We start from the raw sequence: 12,121 nt of genomic DNA, 5'->3' as shown, positions 1-12,121 counted from the left end.
ATGTGGGAAATTTCTATGGGACAAAATTCTCAGTTTCTTCACTAAAACAAAACAAGAAATAGTGGGGTGGGGGGGGCGTGCTATGTAGATTAAAACAGATTTCAGAGACTATCCACAAAATGTAATGCGTGGCTTTGTTTAACATTCCAATTCAAAGAAACCAACAATAAAAAAAATAAAAAATAAATGAGACAACCAGGTAAATGTACACACTGAATTGATGACATTAAGAAATAATTATTAATGTTTCAAGCCTGATAATAGTATAGATATGTTTTTCAAAAGACTCCTTCCTGGCTCTTTCGCTGCCAGGGGCCCAGGTTCAACCCCTGGTCAGGGAACTAAGATTCCGCAAGCCACATGGCGTGGCCAAAAAATAAAAATAAAAAACAAACAAAAATAAAATAAAAAGACTCCTTATCTTTTAGGGATACACACAGAAATATTTATGTTTGAAATGACATGCCTGAGATTAGCTTCAAGAGAATCAAAGAGTTTGCTTGTATGAGGCCTTGTGGTTTATTCCCTGGCATCACCTCTAAACAAGAAACAACAAAAAGAGTCAAAGAGGCCAAGAAAGAGCATAGGTAAAACCCGTAGGAATAGGTGGCTGGTTGTTGAAGCTGTGTGATGGATATATGAGGATTCATTGTACTGTGCTTTTTACTTTTGTGTACGTTTAACATTTTCCAGAATTACAATTTTTTTTAAATAAATTTATTTATTTACTTTTGGCTGCGTTGGGTCTTTGTTTCTGTGCGTGGGCTTTCTCTAGTTGCAGTGGGCAGGGGCTACTCTTTGTTGCGGTGCACGGGCTTCTCATTGCAGTGGCTTCTCTTGTTGTGGAGCACAGGCTCTAGGTGCACGGGCTTCAGTAGTTGTGGCATATGGGCTTCAGTAGTTGTGGCCTGTGGGCTCTAGAGCGCAGGCTCTGTAGTTGTGGCACACGGGCTTAGTTGCTCTGCAGCATGTGGGATCTTCCCGGACCAGGGCTCGAACCCATGTCCCCTGCATTGGCAGGTGGATTCTTAACCACTGCGCCACCAGAGAAGTCCCCAGAATCACAGTTTTAAAAACAAAACCATTTAAAAACATAAATAAGAGCTCTGTGGGTCAGTGTCTATCCCAAAATCTGGTTTACAGAAGGAAATATCACAATCTCTGGAACGCAGTGACCTTTTGACCTATTTGGATATACCTTTAAGGATTTACTGTACATCAGATCACTGATGTGATGTACACTGATCTGAGAAAAACAGTTTCAAGGCTTAGAATTACCAAATTTATCCAATAGTACATGATTAAATCACAATAGCTTAACAAATTCTTCATTGGACACCGTGGTAAAACACATTCGTTTATACTGAGATTTACATGACTGAAGCAGATTTAAACATTATTCTCTCTTAATACCTGCCTTGAAGCCAATAGCCCTGAACTATTAGGCATTAACCGGCATCTTCTGACTGTCCCCTAATGTGAGATGATGTTGGCCCACCAGTTAGCTCTGACCAGTAGTCCTGCAGCTTCATCTCTCCTAGACACATCCAGCCTCCCTTTGTCTTAAAGTGTCCCTCACATGGGTACTTCACTGTCCTACCCAGTGGTCTTTTACCAGCTAGGTTTTCCTAGATTCTAACTCAGGACCTCTTGAGGCCCATTTCAGTGTGATATATTTTTTAGAGACAGGCAATCAGAGCTGTCAAAAATCAGAACTAGAGAAAGGGTCTCGATTTCCAAGGAAAGTATTGTGTAAGGCTTGCAGCTTATTCAACCTGTCTCACCAAATAGGGCTGTCCTTAAACCTAATACGAGAAACAGACTGATGGACATATTTGGACATTTGTCTGTCCCTTACTTTACTAATATCAGGGTCACAATCATATGAACTGACTGTTTGTCCTTCGTGGTTATTAATTGGGGCCTTGTGATAAGGCATGCATTGCCCATTTATTTTATAAATGTTACACAATCAGTCTTCAGGGCTACCCTTTGAGGATGACTATTTTCCCCACTGTCAGGAGATTGAGGTCAGGAAATTGAGACCTGCAGAGACTTACAGTTGGTAAGTGCAGAGGCGTATTTGAATATAGGTCTGTTGGACTTAGAAGCCCACAGTCTTTCTACAATAGAATTCTGCCTCACTATCAACCAAAATGAACAAGTGGGAATCTAACCTCTTGTTAAATCTCTGCGAGGAAACTGGCCCACAGCTGGCCTTGGTCACCTTTCTATTGCCTAATATACACTTAACAATGATAAATCTCTTTGCCTAAATAACAGCATTATAATCGTTTAATTTCCTGTTAGGAATCTGGAGGCATATAAAGGTCAAGGGACTTTTTCAAGCCTGTATGTTGAGTAAGAGAGAACTCTGCTGTTTTTTTCTCCCCTATATAATAAATACTTCAACTAGCAGATGAAATTTCAGTTATTCTGGATTCTGCCAAGAAAGCTAAGCCATTAATTTGGGTAAAGAATTCCAGGATCAGATACACTAAAAAGAAAAGTCTATTGTCTTCTAAAATCCCCAAATGGATTGCCCTGTAACCTTCTACATTTTAAGAATTAGCTATACAGAACAACCACCTAAGTTTCTGGGAAGGAGCCTGGGTGTATGTATTTATTTTTTATTTTGTAATTTATTTAATTTTATTATACAACTTAACACATATTAAATATGCAAAAGTTATTGAAATACAGAAAAGAATACAGAAAAGTAAAACCATAATTCTACCACCCAGAGAGGAACACTATTGACATTTTGTTATATATATCCTTCCAAAGAGTTTTCTATGCATATTACAATATATTCATATTTGCTTTTTAAATCAATATGGAATCATATTTTATACATTTTTAATAATCATGGCTCTCTATGGGTATAGGTATTTTTAAACAAATTCCAAAGTGAAATTTAAGAACCACTGATCTTATGGAGTCAGAAACTGTATTAGTTATCTATTGCTTCCTAACAAATTACTCCAAAACATAGCAATTTAACACAGTAATCATTTATTATCTCATAGTTTCTGTGCATGAAGAATCCATGTGTGGCTTAGCTGGATGTTTCTGGCTCAGGGTCTCTCTCAAAGCTGCAATCAAGGTGTCAGTGGGGCTGCAATTATTTCCAGGCTCAAGTGGGAGAGAATCTTTTTCCAAGTTCACTCATACGGCTGTTAGCAGGATTCAGTTTCTTATAGGCTGATGTACAGATGGTCAGAGGCCTCCCTCAGTTTTTTGCCATGTGGACCTCTCCATAGGACAGTTCACATCATGGTGGATGGCTTCTCAGAGTGAATGAAGGAGAGACCGGGAGAGAGCAAGCAAGATGGAAGCTACAATCTTTTTGTAACCTAATCTTTGAAGTGACGTCCCATCTTTCTTACTGTAGTCTATTCATTAGAAGGGAGTCACTAGGTCCAATCCACCCTAGAGGAGAGGAAATTACACAAGAGCATGAATACCAGGCAGAGATCTTTGGGGGCCATATTAGAGGCTGCCTATCACAGGGATATAAACAAAGAATTAAAAAACAAGGCAGCAATATATGTGCACCAGGAGAGGTTAGATTCAATGATATCCCAGGAGCAACTAGTACACCCAATATCTAGATTTTGATTTCTAAATACCATTCCAGGACTCCTTGAAGAAATGGAGAAATGGCTGACTCTAATGCTGGGGCAAGAAAAGTACAAGATCAGCCTGGAGCCTCTTGTAGTTCAAGAAAAAAGATGATCAAAAAGCAAAAAAGGGGCTTCCCTGGTGGCGTGGTTGGGAGTCTGCCTGCCGAGGCAGGGGGACGCGGGTTCATGCCCCGGTCCGGGAGGATCCCACATGCCGCGGAGCCGCTGGGCCCGCGAGCCGTGGCCGCTGGGCCTGCGCGTCCGGAGCCTGTGCTTGGCGACGGGGTAGGCCACGGCATTGGGAGGCCCGCGTACCGCCAAAAAAAAAAAGCAAAAAAGGAGGGACTTCCCTGGCGGTCCAGTGGTTAAGACTCCGTGCTCCCAATGCAGGAGCAGTTCGATTCCTGGTTGGGGAATTAAGATCCCACATGACGCACAGCACAGCAATAAATAAATAAAAAAAAATAAAATTTAAAAAAACAAAAACAGCACATGAGCCAACCTAAGAGAGCTTCCAATGGTCAAGCTAGAACAATTTGAGCAAAAAAATAAAAATCATATATAGAATATAAAATGAAGTATAAAATAAATATACATGCATATTTATAAACAAATTATTGAATACAAATAAATAAATGGGGGTGGAGAGAGAGATGAATCTTCTTTACAGAAGAATTCCAAATAATTTGTATAGATATTCTACTCCAGGGGGTGAAGCTTAATCTCTTACTCTCCTTCAGTGTGAGCTGGATTTAGTGACTTGCTTCCAGAGAATAGGGAAAGAGGGGGAAAATGCCACTTTACAGTGGAGAAGCTAGCAAACACTACCATGGTCCAGGTGATTGGGGTTAACATCAGCAGTAATTAAGTCATCATGTACCCCTGATATGATGTGCTGAGAAGGGCATTCCACCTATATGGTATTTTTCCCAAAATTTATAATCCCAGTCTAATCATAAGAAAAAACATCTGACAAATTCAAATTGAGGAACACTATACAAAATACCTGCCCAGACTCCTCAAGACTGTCGTGGTCACATCAAGGTTATGAAAAACAAGGAAAGACTGAGAAACTCTGACAGACCAGAGCAGTAGTCTAAAAAGACATGATGACTAAATGCAGTGTGGCACCTTGGATTGAATTCTGGAACAGAAAAAGGATTAGTAAAAACTGAGTTAAGTCTGGAATTTGTACCAGTGTTGGCTCCTTAGTTTTATAAATGTATTATGATAATGTAAGACGTTAGCATTAGGGGAAACTGGGTGAGGAGTACACAGGAACTTTTTGTACTCTTTGCAAACTTTTCTGTAAATCTAAAGTTATTCCAAAATAAAGTTTATTAAAAACAAAAAGTAAAGCATCCTACTTATAATTTTTTTTTTTTTTTGCGGTACGCGGGCCTCTCACTGTTGTGGCCTCTCCCGTTGCGGGACACAGGCTCCGGACGCACAGGCTCCGGATGCGCAGGCTCAGCGGCCATGGCTCACGGGCCCAGCCGCTCCGCGGCATGTGGGATCTTCCCGGACCGGGGCACGAACCCGTGTCTCCTGCATCAGCAGGTGGACTCTCAACCAATGCGCCACCAGGGAAGCCCCCTACTTATAATTTTAAAAGTGTGATGACTGGAAGATTTCCCCCTAGGTTAGCTTCTGGCTGAGCTCATTTCAAACTCTCTTTCTCTTCCACTAGCTAAATACTTCTAGTGCTAGGTGCCACGGGACACATCCATTTGTGAGATGGAATAAAGCACGGCTAGGAGTATTCCTGGAAGCCATTCCAACACCGGGAGAGTCAGCAATAACTTAGGGAAGTGGCTCAAATTCATCTCAACTCTTTTTCCCTCACCCAGATTCCCCAAATGCCCACGGCCACTTCAGGGTACCTAGGATGAAGGGAAATGTGAAAGAAAGGAAATTGGAACGGAAAAAAGCCTTAACCAATCCCTGTTGAGGAGAGCTTTAAGACATCTTCCTTTTAAAAAGAGTCGAAAGCTACATGTGATAAGGTGAACTCGGTGCTAGGGGCCCATCTTGGGTCTTGGAAAGACCTGTTGCAAGTCCTGGGGCCCGGGCAGAAGCTTCATTAGCTTAGCAGAGCTCCACTCTGGGAAGATCTCAGGAGAAACAGGTGAACTTTGTCAGAAATGCCGCCATGCTTTGCTCCGCCCCTTTAGCTCAGGAGATGCTGCTCTTTCATCCCAGCCCAAGCATTAACTCTTTCCGGATGTGCTGAGAACCCGGGGCAGGCGTAGGCAGGTCTCCCAGGCCCCTCCATGTCTCCATTATAACATTTGGTTATATAAATTAAGTTTGTTGTTAGCCTGTAGGCTCACTGAGGGCGTGGTTCAAAGCTTTTTAAAATCTTTGTACTGTCATAGTGGGCCCCAACAAGCCCTTGTTGAGTAAATGAATTAATGCTCTTGCTGAAGGAGGGAAGCCCTCGCCAGGGAGAGACTGGGGGTCCCAGGATAAGAACATCGGCGCTCCGCTGTCTGCAGACTGACCTCTGGGATCAATTACAATGGGAGGGTAAGAGATGCAGCTAATCAAGCCAATCAGCAACAGCCTCTTGAAAGGCCATACAGAAATAGGTTTCTCATTCTACCTGTGAATCTTTTATCAGTACTACACACGTTACCATGCTTAATATATTGTTAGCTATAAATGTAATAATCATATTTTCATGACAGAATGGTTTGCAATCCAGAGTGTCCTAGGATATTCAGCTATTAAAAACCATGTGTCCCAGCTATTAAACAGATGCTGGAACTGAAGACTCAGTAAAGTAAAATCGTCATCCATCAGGCACTTTGTACAACCCCACACCGTCACTCTCTCTAAAGACAAACACACCGGGGATACAAAGTCTGTAAAAGGCAGCAGAAGATAAGCCGGGTGAGCACCAAGTCCCTACAGCGCGGGATGAAAAAGCTCCACACTGGTTAGCTTAACAAGGGCTTAAGATTCACAGCTTCTTTCAAGGTAATGCACACTTGCGGCTACATTCATCATGTGATTCTCCCTGCACGCCTAGAGCTTCAGGTTTGCAAGGCACTTCCCAGGGCAGGGAAGTGAAAACGAAAAGCAAGGTGCACGAGCAAAGCGCACGCCCCCAGCCGAGCCCCGCGCGTGCGCACACTGCGAAGGGCCGCTCCAGGCGCTTCCGGCGGTCGTCTAGCTTTCCGCTCCCGCTCTCAGTGCCCGCCTCAGGGCCGGAGGAAACCGCTGATTGGTCAGCCTGGCCCGGGCTCGGGGCGGAGATCGGGTGATTGGCAGCAACGCCCTGGGTCAGCCAAGCTGGAAGCCGGAGTTGCTGCAAGGGGTGCGTGGCTGCCGCGCGGCTGAGGTAAAGTGGGGCTAGCGACTCTGGAAAGCGGTCGGCGTGGGGTCGAGGAGGCGTCCCCGGGCCAGACGGCGGTGGGAAACCCTGGTGACAGGGTAGGCGCTGAAGGAGCCGGGCTCGGGCTTGCGGGGAGGCCGGCGGGCTCCGCGGACCGGTTGGGTGTCTGCGCCGCTGCTGGAGGGAGGCGGAGAGGATCTGGGGCAGCCAGGGCGGCTGAGGACCCGGGTGGGGCTGGAGCTTAGGCGGAGCAGAGGGAATTTGGCCGACTTGCCCCGAAGGCTGGCACTCACCCACCCCGCCGCTGCGCTTCCCCGTCCCCGGGCTTCGGTCGGTCGTCCGGAGCCCGCAGTTGGCCCGCTGGCCGTCTGGAAGGCCCTTGGCTGCGGTTCCCGTGGGTGTTGCTCTTTCCCGGGACCGGCGGCCGGACTTGGCGGGCGCACCTCCCGGCCAGGCCTCGGGGATTCGGAGGGAGGAGCACGCCTACCGGGCGGCCGGGGAGACTCAACCAGCTTCCGCTGACCGGCGTTACCGTTGACTTTCCGCCGCTCAGGACTTTCCCCATGTCTTCCTGACCAGGACCAGGATTTGCATTAAGCCCCAAGGGGAAAAAACAAAAATCGACCTTTGGACATTTAAAAACACATTTTTTTTATGGAAATCTGCAAACTCTACAGAGGTCGAGAGAATAGGGTAAAGAAGTCGGTGTACCCATCACTCAATTTAACCAATTCAACAAGTATCATTAAATGGCCAGGCTTGCTCCCTCTCCCCGGGTTATTTTGAAGTGTATCCCAGACATATCTTTTCATCTCTTTTACATATTTCTCATGATCAGTAATCATACTTTTCCAGTCATTTGCTTTCTAGAGAGGTTGAGTAAAGTGAGGCACACTTGAAGGCGTAGACAGCGTTAATTTAGTTTGCGCTGCAAGAATGTGGGCAGTTCTCTGACGATGCAGTTTCATTACCTGGTGCTCAGCTTTTCAAAATCACTGAAAACAAAGGTTTTCAAATAATCTAGTTTTGTCTGTAGCTTTACTGCTTTTGAGTAGCATTATGTATTGATTATTTATTAAAATCTTTTTTGTATTGATAATTTATATTTACCGAGGTTTTGATATGTATGAAGCACTGTGAAATTGTTTCCACCTATTCATTTAACTTTTACAACAGCTGTGTGAAGTAGGTATTATCCCATTTTACAGGTGAGGGGAAAAGAGGCTTAGAGAGGTTAAGCAATTTGCCTGCGATCACACTGATGTAAGGGGCAGGGGGCTGAAATTTAGGATGCTGACCCTGGTCACTGCAAAGTTCTTGCTCTTTTAACCACAATTGAATGTCCTAAGAATTGTGGAGTAAATTAACTGCTGTGGGAAATTCTGTTGAGCTACAAATCCATAATGGGGGGAGAAAAAAAAACCCTGGGTATTTATGCGTACAGTAGTAAGCTAGGTATTTTTGTTTCTTGGAAACAATAAAAGGTTAATACAATTGAATTTAAAGTTATGAGCAAAGTATATAAGTGTAGTTCAGTAAATAGAATTTAAAACATTTATTTTATAGAATATGTCCAGTTAAAGAGGAAGGGAAAAGGGAAAAAAAATATGTATCAATGAATAATCGCTACCTCTTTCGGCACTTAGCATATACTGGCAATGTATACTGGATCCTTTAATCTGTATCCCTCATCTTTTCTATCTTATATTACTTCTTAGAGAGCATCTTCATCTTCATCCAAGTAGTTTTAGAGGAGTAAGGTCTAGAAAGAGACAGCCGGGCTTGTTCGGAGGACAGCAGAGAAGACCTGTTAAACTGGAGTTTAGGATTCCTACTGTAGGGGAGTAGTTCAAAAGTCTAGAAGTAAGGTTAGACTCACACATGGAGGAACTTGAATGCCAAGTTGAAGGAGTTTGAATTTGAGCAAAGAAGTGACATGATCACAGTCTCATAAGAAGATAGTGAGCTGGTCCTGTCAAAAATGGCTTCACCTGAGATGTGAAGCAATTAGTGAATTAACCTGGTGGAAATAGAAGTTGGTAACCGGTGAATGTATGGATATAAGGAAAGGAGTGGAGAAAAAAAAAATACTCTGAAGGAGAGGAAGAGGGACTTCGCTGGAGGTCCAGTGGTTTAGACTCTGCACTCCCAATGCAGGGTACAGGGGTTCCATCCCTGGTCGGGAACTAAGTTCGTACATGCCCAGTGGTGCAGACAAATTAAAAAAAAAAGAGAGGGGAAGAGACAGCATGGTACAGTGGTGCAGCAGGTTCTGAAGTGCTGATAAACTTCAGTTTCTACCCCTTTGTTTTCTTGGTGATGAGTGTTATTACTATATAGCTGCTTTTTAAAATGTTAACTACTCAGCTGTTCATCTGTTCTTTTATGTTTATTTACTGTTGATACAACTTACACAATTTAGATAAGCAACAAATAGTGATACTGTAATCTCACCATGTAATGATACAGAAGTGCATAAACATAAAGAAGAAAAGGTAGAGAATTCCCTCACCAGGCCTCAGACACAAGCAGTGTTAAGCTTTGGTATCTTTTCTTTTGTGTACATGTGTACATAAAATATCTATTTCACCACTAGTTCTATGCTTTGTTTTATTTTTTAAAAACAGAATCACATATGTGTTAGTCATTTAGATTTTTATCATGAAATCCTTTCATATATAGCTTTTTGTTTTAATGGCCATAAACTTAGAATAAGTATGTTGAATTTAACTATTTCCTTATTGATGGACGTTTAGTTTGCCTCTAGAGTTTCTCTTTTACAACTGATACTTCAGTAACTACCCTTACTAGCTTTTAAAAACTAAACCTCTTTCTTGAAACTAACACAACATTGTAAATTAACTATACTTCAATTAAAAAAAATAAAAAGTATTGTTAAAATTTGAAAAAAAGTGAACACCTTTACTTATGAAGGTATAATTTACTGAATTTTTCCATAAGGGAATTTTTTAATACACATAATATGTAGGGGACAGTAATTATTACACAACTTATCAAAATCACGTTTATAGTGAATTTTCATCAATTTGCTTGGCCCAAGGAAGCACTTTTAGTTAGAGAAAAATATTATTGACTTCCAAGTAGTGTGAGTATTTTTTTTCTACTGATGTCCAGGACCACTTAAGATATTTGAGCAGTCTTTTCGAAAGATTGTTTTAAAATTGATGCCAGGATGCTTAATTCATTTGCATGGGAATACTTAAAATAATACTTAAAGGAAATTCCTATCTCATTCACAGGAGGGTTATGTGTCAGAGATCCTCACATGAAAATGGCACATCTTTAGTTCAAAAGGAAATATAAAGCTACCTCTAACTTCTTTTATAGCATACGGAGAGAAAGTTAACTTCTAAAAATGTTACAGAAAATGTCCTTTAGAAGTTTAGTTTCATATCTATAGCCCATTAACTTGAAAGAATTTTCATCAAGTTTTAATTAGGTTATGTTCTTAGGTTTCTTATCTAAACAGATTTTTCTTTTGTTTTTGAGAGATGTAGTACAGGTCATGAGATTTATTCATTTGTGGACTGAAAAAAGTTAAACTTATTATATGTCAGACTCTGTGCTAGGTACTGGGAATGTAGCAGTGTACTTAATTTGTATGAATAGTATAGAATATTAATTCAGAATATTGCCAGTAAATTGTACCCATAGGTTAAGTACTATGTCATTGTTTTATAGTGTGGTAAGTGTTCTGACTTAAAGTCTCAGCCCAGACTGACTTGAAGTATAGCAGTGGTCACTAGACCTGAATTTCAAGTTTAATTTCCAGAAAGCGTAGGGCTTTGACAACTTTTTTTTTTTCTGCGGTACGCGAGCGTCTCACCGTTGTGGCCTCTCCCGCTGTGGAGGAGAGGCTCCGGACGCGCAGGCTCAGCGGCCATGGCTCACGGGCCCAGCCGCTCCGCGGCATGTGGGATCTTCCCGGACCGGGGCACGAACCCTTGTCCCCTGCATCGGCAGGCGGACTCTCAACCACTGCGCCACCAGGGAAGCCCTGACAACTTTTTATTATAAGTGAGCATTAAAAAAAAAAAAATCAAAAGTAACATTCATCTACTGTCCCCACATCCTAAAAGAAAAAGCATTTTAATACTAAAAACGTAAGAAGGACATATTCTCAAAATAAAGGACAGTAACTTTTTTTTTTTAACATCTTTATTGGGGTATAATTGCTTTACAATGGTGTGTTAGTTTCTGCCTTATAACAAAATGAATCAGTTACACATATACGTATGTTCCCATATCTCTTCCCTCTTGCGTCTCCCTCCCTCCCACCCTCCCTATCCCACCCCTCCAGGCGGTCACAAAGCACCGAGCTGATCTCCCTGTGCTACGTGGCTGCTTCCCACTAGCTATCTACCTTACGTTTGGTAGTGTATATAAGTCCATGCCTCTCTCTCGCTTTGTCACAGCTCACCCTTCCCCCTCCCCATGTCCTCAAGTCCGTTCTCTAGTAGGTCTGTGTCTTCATTCCTGTCTTACCCCTAGGTTCTTCATGACATTTTTTTCCTTAAATTCCATAATATGTGTTAGCATACGGTATTTGCCTTTATCTTTCTGACTTACTTCACTCTGTATGACAGACTCTAGGTCTATCCACCTCATTACAAATAGCTCAATTTCGTCTCTTTTTATGGCTGAGTAATATTCCATTGTATATATGTGCCACATCTTCTTTATCCATTCATCCGATGATGGGCACTTAGGTTGTTTCCATCTCTGGGCTATTGTAAATAGAGCTGCAATGAACATTTTGGTACATGGCTCTTTTTGAATTATGGTTTTCTCAGGGTATATGCCCAGTAGTGGGATTGCTGGGTCAAGGACAGTAACTTTAAATTAAATAAGTTTTTGTTTTTTACTTCATGGTCCTTATTTTTCTTTTGCATCATTGTGTGCAGCCAGAATGTAGACTGTCGTTTGGGATGAACTAATATGGTTTACCTGTTCTCTTAGTTTTCTGAGAACAGGAAACCTTATTCCAATAATTTAGCCAACCAAATAACTAAGAATGTTCTATTAATCTTTTTAGACTCCTCGGACCCCAGAATGAAATGGTCACACTCTTCTGTTACATTGTAAAGATAATTAAATGGCCATTTCCTTGAATAGTTCCAAAAGACCTTATAAA

General features: G+C 42.1%; 1 protein-coding gene across 1 annotated transcript in view; it reads left to right on the top strand.

Annotated features, from left to right (window-relative positions):
* The first annotated feature begins 6,846 nt into the window (after positions 1-6,846).
* MTFR1 (mitochondrial fission regulator 1) overlaps positions 6,847-12,121 on the top strand; it is a 67,170-nt gene continuing 61,895 nt past the window's right edge. The window contains exon 1 of the mRNA XM_027127999.1: positions 6,847-6,972. The gene's annotated coding sequence lies outside the window, so the exon portion shown is untranslated. The remainder of the gene's footprint in view (positions 6,973-12,121) is intronic.

Source organism: Aethalodelphis obliquidens, unplaced genomic scaffold (assembly GCF_003676395.1).
Source record: "Aethalodelphis obliquidens isolate GAN/ISIS:26980383/991018 unplaced genomic scaffold, ASM367639v1 scaffold33, whole genome shotgun sequence".
Taxonomy (NCBI): Eukaryota; Metazoa; Chordata; class Mammalia; order Artiodactyla; family Delphinidae; genus Aethalodelphis; species Aethalodelphis obliquidens.
Note: the sequence above shows the minus strand (reverse complement) of the source record. Positions and strands in the feature narration are given on the sequence as shown.